This window comes from Euprymna scolopes, chromosome 46, assembly GCF_053919585.1.
Source record: "Euprymna scolopes isolate OS-2025 chromosome 46, ASM5391958v1, whole genome shotgun sequence".
Lineage (NCBI taxonomy): Eukaryota > Metazoa > Mollusca > Cephalopoda > Sepiida > Sepiolidae > Euprymna > Euprymna scolopes.
The window spans coordinates 123675312-123693729 of NC_136527.1; the positions used below are offsets into that span (position 1 = coordinate 123675312).

Genomic DNA, 18418 nt, shown 5'->3' on the forward strand with positions numbered 1-18418 from the left:
TTTTTGTTTCATGTCTTTTGATCCTGATATTCATGAACAACAACACATGATAAAATTGTTTATAGGATTATTATTAGGGTTAGGGTTAGCTTTTTTTTTTTTTGTTTCATGTCTTTTGATCCTGATATTCATGAACAACAACACATGATAAAATTGTTTATAGGATTATTATTAGGGTTAGGGTTAGCTTTTTTTTTTTTTGTTTCATGTCTTTTGATCCTGATATTCATGAACAACAACACATGATAAAATTGTTTATAGGATTATTATTAGGGTTAGGGTTAGCTTTTTTTTTTTTTGTTTCATGTCTTTTGATCCTGATATTCATGAACAACAACACATGATAAAATTGTTTATAGGATTATTATTAGGGTTAGGGTTAGCTTTTTTTTTTTTTGTTTCATGTCTTTTGATCCTGATATTCATGAACAACAACACATGATAAAATTGTTTATAGGATTATTATTAGGGTTAGGGTTAGCTTTTTTTTTTTTTGTTTCATGTCTTTTGATCCTGATATTCATGAACAACAACACATGATAAAATTGTTTATAGGATTATTATTAGGGTTAGGGTTAGCTTTTTTTTTTTTTGTTTCATGTCTTTTGATCCTGATATTCATGAACAACAACACATGATAAAATTGTTTATAGGATTATTATTAGGGTTAGGGTTAGCTTTTTTTTTTTTGTTTCATGTCTTTTGATCCTGATATTCATGAACAACAACACATGATAAAATTGTTTATAGGATTATTATTAGGGTTAGGGTTAGCTTTTTTTTTTTTTGTTTCATGTCTTTTGATCCTGATATTCATGAACAACAACACATGATAAAATTGTTTATAGGATTATTATTAGGGTTAGGGTTAGCTTTTTTTTTTTTGTTTCATGTCTTTTGATCCTGATATTCATGAACAACAACACATGATAAAATTGTTTATAGGATTATTATTAGGGTTAGGGTTAGGGTTAGCTTTTTTTTTTTTTGTTTCATGTCTTTTGATCCTGATATTCATGAACAACAACACATGATAAAATTGTTTATAGGATTATTATTAGGGTTAGGGTTAGCTTTTTTTTTTTTGTTTCATGTCTTTTGATCCTGATATTCATGAACAACAACACATGATAAAATTGTTTATAGGATTATTATTAGGGTTAGGGTTAGCTTTTTTTTTTTTTGTTTCATGTCTTTTGATCCTGATATTCATGAACAACAACACATGATAAAATTGTTTATAGGATTATTATTAGGGTTAGGGTTAGCTTTTTTTTTTTTTGTTTCATGTCTTTTGATCCTGATATTCATGAACAACAACACATGATAAAATTGTTTATAGGATTATTATTAGGGTTAGGGTTAGCTTTTTTTTTTTTTGTTTCATGTCTTTTGATCCTGATATTCATGAACAACAACACATGATAAAATTGTTTATAGGATTATTATTAGGGTTAGGGTTAGCTTTTTTTTTTTTGTTTCATGTCTTTTGATCCTGATATTCATGAACAACAACACATGATAAAATTGTTTATAGGATTATTAGGGTTAGGGTTAGGGTTAGCTTTTTTTTTTTTTTGTTTCATGTCTTTTGATCCTGATATTCATGAACAACAACACATGATAAAATTGTTTATAGGATTATTATTAGGGTTAGGGTTAGGGTTAGCTTTTTTTTTTTTTGTTTCATGTCTTTTGATCCTGATATTCATGAACAACAACACATGATAAAATTGTTTATAGGATTATTATTAGGGTTAGGGTTAGGGTTAGCTTTTTTTTTTTTTGTTTCATGTCTTTTGATCCTGATATTCATGAACAACAACACATGATAAAATTGTTTATAGGATTATTATTAGGGTTAGGGTTAGGGTTAGCTTTTTTTTTTTTTGTTTCATGTCTTTTGATCCTGATATTCATGAACAACAACACATGATAAAATTGTTTATAGGATTATTATTAGGGTTAGGGTTAGGGTTAGCTTTTTTTTTTTTTGTTTCATGTCTTTTGATCCTGATATTCATGAACAACAACACATGATAAAATTGTTTATAGGATTGGTTAGGGTTAGGGTAAGGGTTAGCTTTTTTTTTTTGTTTCATGTCTTTTGATCCTGATATTCATGAACAACAACACATGATAAAATTGTTTCTAGGATTGGTTAGGGTGAGGGTAAGGGTTAGCTTTTTTTTTTGTTTCATGCCTTTTGATCCTGATATTCATGAACAACAACACATGATAAAATTGTTTATAGGATTGGTTAGGGTTAGGGTTAGGGTTAGCTTTTTTTTTTTTGTTTCATGTCTTTTGATCCTGATATTCATGAACAACAACACATGATAAAATTGTTTATAGGATTATTATTAGGGTTAGGGTTAGGGTTAGCTTTTTTTTTTTTTGTTTCATGTCTTTTGATCCTGATATTCATGAACAACAACACATGATAAAATTGTTTATAGGATTATTATTAGGGTTAGGGTTAGCTTTTTTTTTTTTTGTTTCATGTCTTTTGATCCTGATATTCATGAACAACAACACATGATAAAATTGTTTATAGGATTATTATTAGGGTTAGGGTTAGGGTTAGCTTTTTTTTTTTTTGTTTCATGTCTTTTGATCCTGATATTCATGAACAACAACACATGATAAAATTGTTTATAGGATTATTATTAGGGTTAGGGTTAGCTTTTTTTTTTTTGTTTCATGTCTTTTGATCCTGATATTCATGAACAACAACACATGATAAAATTGTTTATAGGATTATTATTAGGGTTAGGGTTAGGGTTAGCTTTTTTTTTTTTTTGTTTCATGTCTTTTGATCCTGATATTCATGAACAACAACACATGATAAAATTGTTTATAGGATTATTATTAGGGTTAGGGTTAGGGTTAGCTTTTTTTTTTTGTTGTTTCATGTCTTTTGATCCTGATATTCATGAACAACAACACATGATAAAATTGTTTATAGGATTGGTTAGGGTTAGGGTTAGGGTTAGCTTTTTTTTTTTTGTTTCATGTCTTTTGATCCTGATATTCATGAACAACAACACATGATAAAATTGTTTATAGGATTATTATTAGGGTTAGGGTTAGGGTTAGCTTTTTTTTTTTTTGTTTCATGTCTTTTGATCCTGATATTCATGAACAACAACACATGATAAAATTGTTTATAGGATTATTATTAGGGTTAGGGTTAGCTTTTTTTTTTTTTGTTTCATGTCTTTTGATCCTGATATTCATGAACAACAACACATGATAAAATTGTTTATAGGATTATTATTAGGGTTAGGGTTAGGGTTAGCTTTTTTTTTTTTTGTTTCATGTCTTTTGATCCTGATATTCATGAACAACAACACATGATAAAATTGTTTATAGGATTATTATTAGGGTTAGGGTTAGGGTTAGCTTTTTTTTTTTTTTGTTTCATGTCTTTTGATCCTGATATTCATGAACAACAACACATGATAAAATTGTTTATAGGATTATTATTAGGGTTAGGGTTAGGGTTAGCTTTTTTTTTTTTTGTTTCATGTCTTTTGATCCTGATATTCATGAACAACAACACATGATAAAATTGTTTATAGGATTATTATTAGGGTTAGGGTTAGGGTTAGCTTTTTTTTTTTTTGTTTCATGTCTTTTGATCCTGATATTCATGAACAACAACACATGATAAAATTGTTTATAGGATTATTATTAGGGTTAGGGTTAGGGTTAGCTTTTTTTTTTTTTGTTTCATGTCTTTTGATCCTGATATTCATGAACAACAACACATGATAAAATTGTTTATAGGATTATTATTAGGGTTAGGGTTAGCTTTTTTTTTTTTTTGTTTCATGTCTTTTGATCCTGATATTCATGAACAACAACACATGATAAAATTGTTTATAGGATTATTATTAGGGTTAGGGTTAGCTTTTTTTTTTTTTGTTTCATGTCTTTTGATCCTGATATTCATGAACAACAACACATGATAAAATTGTTTATAGGATTATTATTAGGGTTAGGGTTAGGGTTAGCTTTTTTTTTTTTTGTTTCATGTCTTTTGATCCTGATATTCATGAACAACAACACATGATAAAATTGTTTATAGGATTATTATTAGGGTTAGGGTTAGGGTTAGCTTTTTTTTTTTTTTGTTTCATGTCTTTTGATCCTGATATTCATGAACAACAACACATGATAAAATTGTTTATAGGATTATTATTAGGGTTAGGGTTAGCTTTTTTTTTTTTTTGTTTCATGTCTTTTGATCCTGATATTCATGAACAACAACACATGATAAAATTGTTTATAGGATTATTATTAGGGTTAGGGTTAGCTTTTTTTTTTTTTGTTTCATGTCTTTTGATCCTGATATTCATGAACAACAACACATGATAAAATTGTTTATAGGATTATTATTAGGGTTAGGGTTAGGGTTAGCTTTTTTTTTTTTTGTTTCATGTCTTTTGATCCTGATATTCATGAACAACAACACATGATAAAATTGTTTATAGGATTATTATTAGGGTTAGGGTTAGGGTTAGCTTTTTTTTTTTTTGTTTCATGTCTTTTGATCCTGATATTCATGAACAACAACACATGATAAAATTGTTTATAGGATTATTATTAGGGTTAGGGTTAGGGTTAGCTTTTTTTTTTTTTTGTTTCATGTCTTTTGATCCTGATATTCATGAACAACAACACATGATAAAATTGTTTATAGGATTATTATTAGGGTTAGGGTTAGCTTTTTTTTTTTTTTGTTTCATGTCTTTTGATCCTGATATTCATGAACAACAACACATGATAAAATTGTTTATAGGATTATTATAAGGGTTAGGGTTAGCTTTTTTTTTTTTTGTTTCATGTCTTTTGATCCTGATATTCATGAACAACAACACATGATAAAATTGTTTATAGGATTATTATTAGGGTTAGGGTTAGGGTTAGCTTTTTTTTTTTTGTTTCATGTCTTTTGATCCTGATATTCATGAACAACAACACATGATAAATTGTTTATAGGATTATTATTAGGGTTAGGGTTAGGGTTAGCTTTTTTTTTTTTTGTTTCATGTCTTTTGATCCTGATATTCATGAACAACAACACATGATAAAATTGTTTATAGGATTATTATTAGGGTTAGGGTTAGCTTTTTTTTTTTTTTGTTTCATGTCTTTTGATCCTGATATTCATGAACAACAACACATGATAAAATTGTTTATAGGATTATTATTAGGGTTAGGGTTAGGGTTAGCTTTTTTTTTTTTTGTTTCATGTCTTTTGATCCTGATATTCATGAACAACAACACATGATAAAATTGTTTATAGGATTATTATTAGGGTTAGGGTTAGCTTTTTTTTTTTTTGTTTCATGTCTTTTGATCCTGATATTCATGAACAACAACACATGATAAAATTGTTTCTAGGATTATTATTAGGGTTAGGGTTAGGGTTAGCTTTTTTTTTTTTTGTTTCATGTCTTTTGATCCTGATATTCATGAACAACAACACATGATAAAATTGTTTATAGGATTATTATTAGGGTTAGGGTTAGGGTTAGCTGGGTTTTTTTTGTTTCATGCCTTTTGATCCTGATATTAATGAACAACAACAGATGATAGAATTGTTTCTAGGATTGGTTAGGGTTAGGGTTAGGGTTAGCTGTTTTTTTTTTGTTTCATGCCTTTTGATCCTGATATTCATGACCAACAACACATGATAAAATTGTTTCTAGGATTGGTTAGGGTTAGGGTTAGGGATGTAGGTATAGATAGGTTAGAATCCTATAGACTAAGCCTTCTCAACGTGTATTCAATTAAAAAAAATCTAAGTCCAAACAAGAGGGGATGTAGGTATAGATAGGTGAGATTCCTATAGACCAAGCCTTCTCAACGTGTATTCAATTGAAAAAATTCTAAGTCCAAACAAGAGGGGATGTAGGTTTTGATAGGTGAGAATCCTATAGACCAAGCCTTCTCAATGTGTATTCAATTGAAAAAATTATAAGTCCAAACAAGAGGAGATGTAGGTATAGATAGGTTAGAATCCTATAGACCAAGCCTTCTCAACGTGTATTCAATTGAAAAAATTCTAAGTCCAAACAAGAGGGGATGTAGGTATAGATAGGTGAGAATCCTATAGACCAAGCCTTCTCAGATTGTATTCAATTGAAAAATTTCTAAGTCCAAACAAGAGGGGATGTAGGTATCGATAGGTTAGAATCCTATAGACCAAGCCTTCTCAGATTGTATTAAATTGAAAAATTTCTAAGTCCAAACAAGAGGGGATGTAGGTATTGATATGTGAGAATCCTATAGACCAAGCCTTCTCAGATTGTATTCAATTGAAAAAATTCTAAGTCCAAACAAGAGGGGATGTAGGTATAGATAGGTTAGAATCCTATAGACCAAGCCTTCTCAACGTGTATTCAATTGAAAAAATTCTAAGTCCAAACAAGAGGGGATGTAGGTATAGATAGGTTAGAATCCTATAGACCAAGCCTTCTCAGATTGTATTCAATTGAAAAAATTCTAAGTCCAAACAAGAGGGGATGTAGGTATAGATAGGTTAGAATCCTATAGACCAAGCCTTCTCAACGTGTATTCAATTGAAAAAATTCTAAGTCCAAACAAGAGGGGATGTAGGTATAGATAGGTTAGAATCCTATAGACCAAGCCTTCTCAGATTGTATTCAATTGAAAAAATTCTAAGTCCAAACAAGAGGGGATGTAGGTATAGATAGGTTAGAATCCTATAGACCAAGCCTTCTCAACGTGTATTCAATTGAAAAAATTCTAAGTCCAAACAAGAGGGGATGTAGGTATAGATAGGTTAGAATCCTATAGACCAAGCCTTCTCAGATTGTATTCAATTGAAAAAATTCCAAGTCCAAACAAGAGGGGATGTAGGTATAGATAGGTTAGAATCCTATAGACCAAGCCTTCTCAACGTGTATTCAATTGAAAAAATTCTAAGTCCAAACAAGAGGGGATGTAGGTATAGATAGGTTAGAATCCTATAGACCAAGCCTTCTCACCGTGTATTCAATTGAAAAAATTCTAAGTCCAAACAAGAGGGGATGTAGGTATAGATAGGTTAGAATCCTATAGACCAAGCCTTCTCAGATTGTATTCAATTGAAAAAATTCCAAGTCCAAACAAGAGGGGATGTAGGTATAGATAGGTTAGAATCCTATAGACCAAGCCTTCTCAACGTGTATTCAATTGAAAAATTTCTAAGTCCAAACAAGAGGGGATGTAGGTATAGATAGGTAAGAATCCTATAGACCAAGCCTTCTCAATGTGTATTCAATTGAAAAAATTCTAAGTCCAAACAAGAGGGGATGTAGGTATTGATAGGTGAGAATCCTATAGACCAAGCCTTCTCAGATTGTATTCAATTGAAAAAATTCTAAGTCCAAACAAGAGGGGATGTAGGTATAGATAGGTTAGAATCCTATAGACCAAGCCTTCTCAACGTGTATTCAATTGAAAAAATTCTAAGTCCAAACAAGAGGGGATGTAGGTATAGATAGGTTAGAATCCTATAGACCAAGCCTTCTCAACGTGTATTCAATTGAAAAAATTCTAAGTCCAAACAAGAGGGGATGTAGGTATAGATAGGTAAGAATCCTATAGACCAAGCCTTCTCAATGTGTATTCAATTGAAAAAATTCTAAGTCCAAACAAGAGGGGATGTAGGTATAGATAGGTTAGAATCCTATAGACCAAACCTTCTCAGATTGTATTCAATTGAAAAAATTCTAAGTCCAAACAAGAGGGGTGTAGGTATAGATAGGTTAGAATCCTATAGACCAAGCCTTCTCAGATTGTATTCAATTGAAAAAATTCTAAGTCCAAACAAGAGGGGATGTAGGTATAGATAGGTTAGAATCCTATAGACCAAGCCTTCTCAACGTGTATTCAATTGAAAAAATTCTAAGTCCAAACAAGAGGGGATGTAGGTATAGATAGGTTAGAATCCTATAGACCAAGCCTTCTCAGATTGTATTCAATTGAAAAAATTCTAAGTCCAAACAAGAGGGGATGTAGGTATAGATAGGTTAGAATCCTATAGACCAAGCCTTCTCAACATGTATTCAATTGAAAAAATTCTAAGTCCAAACAAGAGGGGATGTAGGTATAGATAGGTTATAATCCTATAGACCAAGCCTTCTCAACGTGTATTCAATTGAAAAAATTCTAAGTCCAAACAAGAGGGGATGTAGGTATAGATAGGTAAGAATCCTATAGACCAAGCCTTCTCAGATTGTATTCAATTGAAAAAATTCGGAGTCCAAACAAGAGGGGATGTAGGTATAGATAGGTAAGAATCCTATAGACCAAGCCTTCTCAGATTGTATTCAATTGAAAAAATTCTAAGTCCAAACAAGAGGGGATGTAGGTATAGATAGGTTAGAATCCTATAGACCAAGCCTTCTCAGATTGTATTCAATTGAAAAAATTCTAAGTCCAAACAAGAGGGGATGTAGGTATAGATAGGTTAGAATCCTATAGACCAAGCCTTCTCAGATTGTATTCAATTGAAAAAATTCTAAGTCCAAACAAGAGGGGATGTAGGTATAGATAGGTTAGAATCCTATAGACCAAGCCTTCTCAGATTGTATTCAATTGAAAAAATTCTAAGTCCAAACAAGAGGGGATGTAGGTATAGATAGGTTAGAATCCTATAGACCAAGCCTTCTCAACGTGTATTCAATTGAAAAAATTCTAAGTCCAAACAAGAGGGGATGTTGGTATTGATAGGTTAGAATCCTATAGACCAAGCCTTCTCAGATTGTATTCAATTGAAAAAATTCTAAGTCCAAACAAGAGGGGATGTAGGTATAGATAGGTTAGAATCCTATAGACCAAGCCTTCTCAGATTGTATTCAATTGAAAAAATTCTAAGTCCAAACAAGAGGGGATGTAGGTATAGATAGGTTAGAATCCTATAGACCAAGCCTTCTCAGATTGTATTCAATTGAAAAAATTCTAAGTCCAAACAAGAGGGGATGTAGGTATAGATAGGTTAGAATCCTATAGACCAAGCCTTCTCAGATTGTATTCAATTGAAAAAATTCTAAGTCCAAACAAGAGGGGATGTAGGTATAGATAGGTTAGAATCCTATAGACCAAGCCTTCTCAGATTGTATTCAATTGAAAAAATTCTAAGTCCAAACAAGAGGGGATGTAGGTATAGATAGGTTAGAATCCTATAGACCAAGCCTTCTCAACGTGTATTCAATTGAAAAAATTCTAAGCAAACAAGAGGGGATGTAGGTATAGATAGGTAAGAATCCTATAGACCAAGCCTTCTCAACGTGTATTCAATTGAAAAAATTCTAAGTCCAAACAAGAGGGGATGTAGGTATAGATAGGTTAGAATCCTATAGACCAAGCCTTCTCAGATTGTATTCAATTGAAAAAATTCTAAGTCCAAACAAGAGGTGATGTAGGTATAGATAGGTAAGAATCCTATAGACCAAGCCTTCTCAGATTGTATTCAATTGAAAAAATTCTAAGTCCAAACAAGAGGGGATGTAGGTATAGATAGGTTAGAATCCTATAGACCAAGCCTTCTCAGATTGTATTCAATTGAAAAAATTCGGAGTCCAAACAAGAGGGGATGTAGGTATAGATAGGTTAGAATCCTATAGACCAAGCCTTCTCAGATTGTATTCAATTGAAAAAATTCGGAGTCCAAACAAGAGGGGATGTAGGTGTAGATAGGTTAGAATCCTATAGACCAAGCCTTCTCAGATTGTATTCAATTGAAAAAATTCGGAGTCCAAACAAGAGGGGATGTAGGTATTGATAGGTTAGAATCCTATAGACCAAGCCTTCTCAGATTGTATTCAATTGAAAAAATTCTAAGTCCAAACAAGAGGGGATGTAGGTATAGATAGGTTAGAATCCTATAGACCAAGCCTTCTCAACGTGTATTCAATTGAAAAAATTCTAAGTCCAAACAAGAGGGGATGTAGGTATAGATAGGTTAGAATCCTATAGACCAAGCCTTCTCAACGTGTATTCAATTGAAAAAATTCTAAGTCCAAACAAGAGGGGATGTAGGTATAGATAGGTTAGAATCCTATAGACCAAGCCTTCTCAGATTGTATTCAATTGAAAAAATTCTAAGTCCAAACAAGAGGGGATGTAGGTATAGATAGGTGAGAATCCTATAGACCAAGCCTTCTCAACGTGTATTCAATTGAAAAAATTCTAAGTCCAAACAAGAGGGGATGTAGGTATAGATAGGTGAGAATCCTATAGACCAAGCCTTCTCAACGTGTATTCAATTGAAAAAATTCTAAGTCCAAACAAGAGGGGATGTAGGTATAGATAGGTTAGAATCCTATAGACCAAGCCTTCTCAACGTGTATTCAATTGAAAAAATTCTAAGTCCAAACAAGAGGGGATGTAGGTATAGATAGGTTAGAATCCTATAGACCAAGCCTTCTCAGATTGTATTCAATTGAAAAAATTCTAAGTCCAAAAAAGAGGGGATGTAGGTATAGATAGGTTAGAATCCTATAGACCAAGCCTTCTCAGATTGTATTCAATTGAAAAAATTCTAAGTCCAAACAAGAGGGGATGTAGGTATAGATAGGTTAGAATCCTATAGACCAAGCCTTCTCAGATTGTATTCAATTGAAAAAATTCTAAGTCCAAACAAGAGGGGATGTAGGTATAGATAGGTTAGAATCCTATAGACCAAGCCTTCTCAACGTGTATTCAATTGAAAAAATTCTAAGCAAACAAGAGGGGATGTAGGTATAGATAGGTAAGAATCCTATAGACCAAGCCTTCTCAACGTGTATTCAATTGAAAAAATTCTAAGTCCAAACAAGAGGGGATGTAGGTATAGATAGGTTAGAATCCTATAGACCAAGCCTTCTCAGATTGTATTCAATTGAAAAAATTCTAAGTCCAAACAAGAGGTGATGTAGGTATAGATAGGTAAGAATCCTATAGACCAAGCCTTCTCAGATTGTATTCAATTGAAAAAATTCTAAGTCCAAACAAGAGGGGATGTAGGTATAGATAGGTTAGAATCCTATAGACCAAGCCTTCTCAGATTGTATTCAATTGAAAAAATTCGGAGTCCAAACAAGAGGGGATGTAGGTATAGATAGGTTAGAATCCTATAGACCAAGCCTTCTCAACGTGTATTCAATTGAAAAAATTCTAAGTCCAAACAAGAGGGGATGTAGGTATAGATAGGTTAGAATCCTATAGACCAAGCCTTCTCAACGTGTATTCAATTGAAAAAATTCTAAGTCCAAACAAGAGGGGATGTAGGTATAGATAGGTTAGAATCCTATAGACCAAGCCTTCTCAGATTGTATTCAATTGAAAAAATTCTAAGTCCAAACAAGAGGGGATGTAGGTATAGATAGGTGAGAATCCTATAGACCAAGCCTTCTCAACGTGTATTCAATTGAAAAAATTCTAAGTCCAAACAAGAGGGGATGTAGGTATAGATAGGTGAGAATCCTATAGACCAAGCCTTCTCAACGTGTATTCAATTGAAAAAATTCTAAGTCCAAACAAGAGGGGATGTAGGTATAGATAGGTTAGAATCCTATAGACCAAGCCTTCTCAACGTGTATTCAATTGAAAAAATTCTAAGTCCAAACAAGAGGGGATGTAGGTATAGATAGGTTAGAATCCTATAGACCAAGCCTTCTCAGATTGTATTCAATTGAAAAAATTCTAAGTCCAAACAAGAGGGGATGTAGGTATAGATAGGTTAGAATCCTATAGACCAAGCCTTCTCAACGTGTATTCAATTGAAAAAATTCTAAGTCCAAACAAGAGGGGATGTAGGTATAGATAGGTTAGAATCCTATAGACCAAGCCTTCTCAATGCGTATTCAATTGAAAATATTCTAAGTCCAAACAAGAGGGGATGTAGGTATAGATAGGTTAGAATCCTATAGACCAAGCCTTCTCAGATTGTATTCAATTGAAAAAATTCTAAGTCCAAACAAGAGGGGATGTAGGTATAGATAGGTGAGAATACTATAGACCAAGCCTTCTCAACGTGTATTCAATTGAAAAAATTCTAAGTCCAAACAAGAGGGGATGTAGGTATAGATAGGTTAGAATCCTATAGACCAAGCCTTCTCAACGTGTATTCAATTGAAAAAATTCTAAGTCCAAACAAGAGGGGATGTAGGTATAGATAGGTGAGAATCCTATAGACCAAGCCTTCTCAGATTGTATTCAATTGAAAATTTCTAAGTCCAAACAGGGGTGGACGTAGGTATAGGTAGATTAGGAGCTACTAGACCAACACATGTCAAGTAGTATTCAATTGAAATTTCTAAGTTCAAAACAGTGTAAGTAAGTGTCTGGAAGTGCCCGATCGACGCCTACTGCCATGTTGGGTGCATGTAGGCGTAGCAAAATGCCTTCTAATCTGCTAGGCACATCGGGACTTAGTTTTTTTTCTGTCCTTTCTCTGCACCGTGTAGGTTGGCGTCTGGATGTGCCTCATCAACGCCTACTGTTACCTGGGATAGCAAGACGGGGAATAGGGATAAAGAATAAGAAAAGGGAGATAGACAGATCTAGATAAATACAGAGGTATAAAGAGAGACAGGCAAGGGAGATACATTTCATGATTCAACTTATATGCTAATAAGAAATAGTTGGTATATCAGGAACACAAGCATTGTTTTTACTGGTTAATTTTACATCAGAATACACTTGTAGATTTTATGTAGCTTTTTTTCTATAGGGAACATGCAAATAGCACACATAACATCTAGACATATAAATATATACATAAAACAATTATAGTTATGAGATATATCTGAACTAATCCAAAAAGACAATAATGATGAATATCATCACTTACCTTGGAAAATTATCCAGGCTGTATGCCTACTCACATTCCATCAAACACCAGGAAATCATGAGCCATTGCTTGGTTGATTTTTTTTATTTTTTTTATTTTTATTTTTTTCATACACATTTGTAATTGTGTTTTGCTTTATCAAGTATTTTTGTAGTTAATCTGTGGTGTTGGGAGAGGTGTTAACATGAATCAATTTTGCTTAACATTTTTTATTATGTATATTTTTTTCAGTTTACAGAGTCATTGCAGTACCAAGTCTGACACTGTAATTGCTTGAAAAGTATTGCATTGGGAAGGATTCTTTTTTCTTTCTTTTTTTTTTTGTTTTTTTTTTTAGGTGTGCAGGAATTTCAGTAGGGGAAGTTTCTACTGATTTCAGATTCCAAGACAGCAAACTTGTATTTTATTGTTTGTGCATTCTTGTATCAAGTTTTTACAGATGTTTTTGTGTTATGAAAGTGAAAATGAATGAGTTGCAAAGACATTTACATTTTTGCATTCTTTTTTTAATTCTTTACCTTTTTTGTTTTAATGTCCCAAGAGTGAACCAAGACGGATGAGTCTTATTCAGCAGAGTGGAAAAAACAGGTTACCTTTGGTTGTCCTCAATGGATTTGTCCAGAGTATAATGTGTCCAAGTTATTGCCCTAATAAAGTGAGAACCATACCCCAAAACTAATGCAGAACTCTACTTACGTATTGCACAGCTACAAGAGTTAACTTGTCTAGGATAAGTGCCATATAAGTTTGCACAAGTCACTATATAGCTCTATTTATTAACTCATATGAACTTAAATTGCTGAACATGTCTCAAAAATTTTCTACAGAGCTCTACTTAGAAATGAGCACTCTCAAAGACAATTTATCTAACATAATTTTGAAATATGTTTTATAAAGTTACCATAGAGCTCTCAAATATATTAGGCACTCAAATAAGAAACTTGTTTTAAATACTTGTCATATATATATATATATATATATATATATATATATATATATATATATATATATATATATATATATTAAACACTTACAGTATATCTATACTTACATATTGACATTTAGGTTTTCAAAACATACTGCAGAGCTCTTCATGTTTTCTGAATTTTATTCTTTCGTCTACTAATGTATTGAGCACTCTTAAGTATATGTGTGTAGCTGAATTGCCATACATGTTTTTTGAAAGTCTATATTTAGCTCTACTAATGTATTGAACTCTGTCAAAATAAATTTATGCAGTTGAAATGCCATATCTGTTTCTCAAATGTTTTATTTAGCTCTACTAATATATTGAGCACTCTGGAAGTAGATTTGTCTAAAATAATTGCCAAAATGTTTCCAACTCTTACTACAAAGCTCTATAAATGCATTGAGCACTCTTAAAGTAAAATCGTCTTGTATAATCAAACAAAGCAATTTTTAAATTTACTACACAGCTATATAAAACTATGGAGCACATGCAAGAATCATTGGTAAATATATAAATCACATAATTATTAGAAGTTATTTTTTTAATTGAAATACATATATATATATATATATATATATAATCTATATATATATATATATATATATATATTCAAGGGAGACAATTTGTATATAGATCACATAATTATTAGAAGTTTTTTTTTATTGAAATAAATAAATATATATATATTCAAGGGAGACAATTTGATATAGATCATATAATAATTAGAAGTTATTTTTATTAATTGAAGTAAATATATATATATATATATATATATATATATATTTCAATTAAATCAATGAGACATAGAGCAATAAAGTCATGTTATTAAGATTTTTACTTAATAATAACACTTTAAAATAGTGCTCAAAACTAGACAGAGCTGATATTATAAAACGTTTATTTATTACAGGATAAGTAAACATTAAGATTAAACTAGAGTTATATAAGAGTGCTCAATTAGACATAGAGCAATAAAGACATTTTATTTAGATTTGTACTTAATAATTACACTTTAAATAGTGCTAAGAAAAAGGGAGACAATTTGTATATGGATCACATAATTATTAGAAGTAATTTTTTTAATTGAAATATATATATATATATATATATATATATATATTCAAGGGAGACAATTATTTAAATAGATCACATAATTATTAGACCTTATTTTTTTTATTGAAATAAATATATATATATATATATATATATATATATATTCAAGGGAGACAATTTTAATATAGATCACATAATTATTAGAAGTTATTTTTTTTAATAAATATATATATATATATATATATATAAATATATATATTTTATATATATATAATCTATATATGTTCAAGGGAGACAATTGTTATATAGATGACATAATTATTAGAAGTTTTTCTTTTTATTGAAATATATATATATGTATATATATGTATATATATATATATATATATATATTGACATTTTTGATTTTTCATTGAGAATCATAACATTTAGAATAAAATTATTAAAATTTATATTACATTATGTCATATTCACACAAGAATACCAAAAAAATTGTGGTTATCTAAATTGACGTATGAATTTTTTTTTAACTTATTACCTTGCTCTACTGATGTATTGAGCACTCTACATATAAGTCCTGTCATTTGAATTTCTGTGTATATATTTTAAATATTAACAGTTAGCTCTAAGTCTTACCATCAAATTGCCATACATATTTCCAAAAATTTAACAACTATCTCTACTAATTCATTAATCATTGTATATATTTATCTTTCTGTCTCTCATTATTTATCTATCTATCTATCTATAGAATTGAATATGTCTGTCTGTGTGTACATTTCTCTGTCAATTTTAGTCTACATATTCCAAATTTTGAGAAAAAGGGTACTGAGATTTTGGAAAATCTATGTGATTGGTACTTGGACAGAAATTTGGCGATTGAGGGGTCAAACTTCAATGATTTGGCCTTTGAGAACCCTACAAATCTCCTCCGACAATTATGGGTCTAAATACTTGAAATTTTACATATAGGTTCCTTGGACATGGATCTAACTTAATATCTCCGTTGGAGCCCCAAACAATAAATTTTAAGGGTTCATAATAGGGGTCAGGTTTTAAAAAATTAACCGTTTCTCTGCTTTTTTTTTTGGTTGGGGAGGGGGGCAGCATACACCGCTAAACACCGGGGCTACGCCAGTAACCCATGCTAGTATAATATATATATATATATATATATATATATATACATATATATATATAAATATATTTATTTCAATTAAAAAACAAAAATCTAATAATTATCTGATCTTTATACAAATTGTCTCCCTTGAATATATATATATATTTATTTATTTCAATTAAAAAAAATAACTTCTAATAATTATGTGATCTTTATACAAATTGTCTCCCTTGAATATATATATATATTCAAGGAAGACTATGTGAATACAGATAACAATTATTAGAAGTTATTTTTTTAATTGAAATAAATAAATAAATATATATATATATATATATTTGAATTAAAAAATAACTTCAAATAATTATATGATATATATACAAATTGTCTCCCTTGAATATATATATATATATATTTCAATTAAAAAAATAACTTCTAATTATTATGTGATCTATATACCAATGGTCTCCCTTGAATATGTATATATATATATTCAAGGGAGACAATTTGTATATAGATTACATAATTATTAGAATTTATTTTTTTTTATGCTTAATTGAACTTTAATGCTTAGTTTTTCCATCAATTGTTTGACTTGGGTAATTTTTTTAATGTATATTTGAAAAAAATCTATATGCTAGTTGAGATAAGAAATAAAGAAAATTCTTACCTGTTACTTCCCAGGTGTTATCTCCACTTTTTCTCTTTTCTGCTTCTTGCTGAAACTCATGGCAATTTCATTTTTGTTTGTGTTCTTTGTTACATATATATAATTTTTACTGTGATGATTTTTTTCCTTTTAATAATTTAAAAACTTCTTTTTTTTAATAATTTAAAAACTTTTTTTTTAATGATATATTTAACTTTCTGGTTATGACCAAACACCCATGTACTACTTTTTTTTTTTTGTAGTTGCATAAGTTAGCTGATGAGAAGAAATACAAGCAGAACTGCATTCATTTAAATAAAGCTAATAGTTTAGAATTTGATTGTACCCAGATGTGCATGTACACAAAGAAAGAAACACTTACTTGAGGACTTCTGTAACTACAGGAAACATGTGGCAGCTAGGATAGGTGATGCTGCTGGATTCAGTTGTTTTTTCCAATGCACATAATTCTAACAATAGCTGATAGTAGAATTCCACCATGATCAAGGGGAGTACCTGAAATTACAAAAATATACACACAGAAGGAAAGAAAAGAATACTTACTCTACTTCTATGACAATGATTGCTGCCAAGACTTTGAGATGCTAATGTTGGAAGAAACAGATAGACATACATCATACGCAGTTTGATTGTACCCAGATGTGCTTGAACGCAAAGAAAGAAATACTGGATTCAAAGTGCACAAGACATGTGGCAGACAGGAACGGTGATGCTGCTAGGTTTCATTGCTTGTTCCAATCTATAAAAAAGAGATGATATTTATAGTGTTGATAATCTACTGCTGTGTGAAAGCTGGAACAATGGAAACAGTTAAATTAAATTATCAAATCACAAAGACTGAAATCGAAATAAAAAGAAGAAAGGGTGATACTATACTCATCTTCCTGTCGGTGCAGACCACTTGCTGGTGACTGTTCGTTCGCCATTAAACTGGAAAGTAAAATAAAAAAAAGAAAAAAAAAAGAGGTTCCACCGGAAAAAGCTCTCGTCTGGGCAGCGAGGTGATGAACTCCCGAAAGGAGGGGCACTATATAAAAACAAGCTGTGCTGCGAACATCTCCTAAAAAGCGGTTTCTACTCAGAATAACAGGCGGAGCAGAAAACAGAGGTGTTCTCTCTACCCAACAGGATTCGTAAAGATACCACTAGTTTGTGTTCATAAGACGGCGATGATCGCTCACAAAACTGGCATTCCTACTATCATATCGGAGGACCGTCATATATAATTGCACTACCATTTCGTATTGGAGGACGGTCATATATAATTGCACTACCATACCATTTCGGAGTTCCTAGACAGTAGGAATAATAAAAGCGGCCTTAAAGCGGCTTGTGAGCACACAATCTAGTCGAACTCTAGTCGTCCTTAGTTGAGTCGAGGCAAGCATGCATTACATAGTAACACGAGCACGTGTCGCCTGCTTAGAGGGTAGCCCCCTTCGGGAGATTCGAAAGCGCACCTCACAGCGGAAGAGCTTCGGAACCAATCAGACCGTACCCAGACTTGCAGCTATTTGTTAACTTGGAAGTGGAGTCAACACCCCGACACTGAGAAAAGAGCTTTCCAAAAGCTCAAAACCAGTTGCATGCAAAGTCGGGGAAACTGGGAGCAGACTGGGGAGAACACGGGGCCTTGCAGGGAGGCCCATTTTTCTCTTTCGTTCGGTTTACATCTTTCGGGTATTGTTCTCCTTTCAGCCTGCTCCCTTCACGCCTTTTTGCTCGCCACATGCAAGCGTATAAAAAGACGAC

The 18418-nt window shown here is 31.4% G+C and overlaps 1 protein-coding gene across 1 annotated transcript in view; it reads right to left on the bottom strand.

Moving 5' to 3' along the window:
• Positions 1 to 17190, bottom strand: part of LOC145271148 (uncharacterized) — a 127942-nt gene extending 110752 nt beyond the window's left edge. Inside the window, exon 1 of the mRNA XM_080126685.1 lies at positions 17028 to 17190. The gene's annotated coding sequence lies outside the window, so the exon portion shown is untranslated. The remainder of the gene's footprint in view (positions 1 to 17027) is intronic.
• Between the last annotated feature and the right edge of the window lie 1228 nt (positions 17191 to 18418).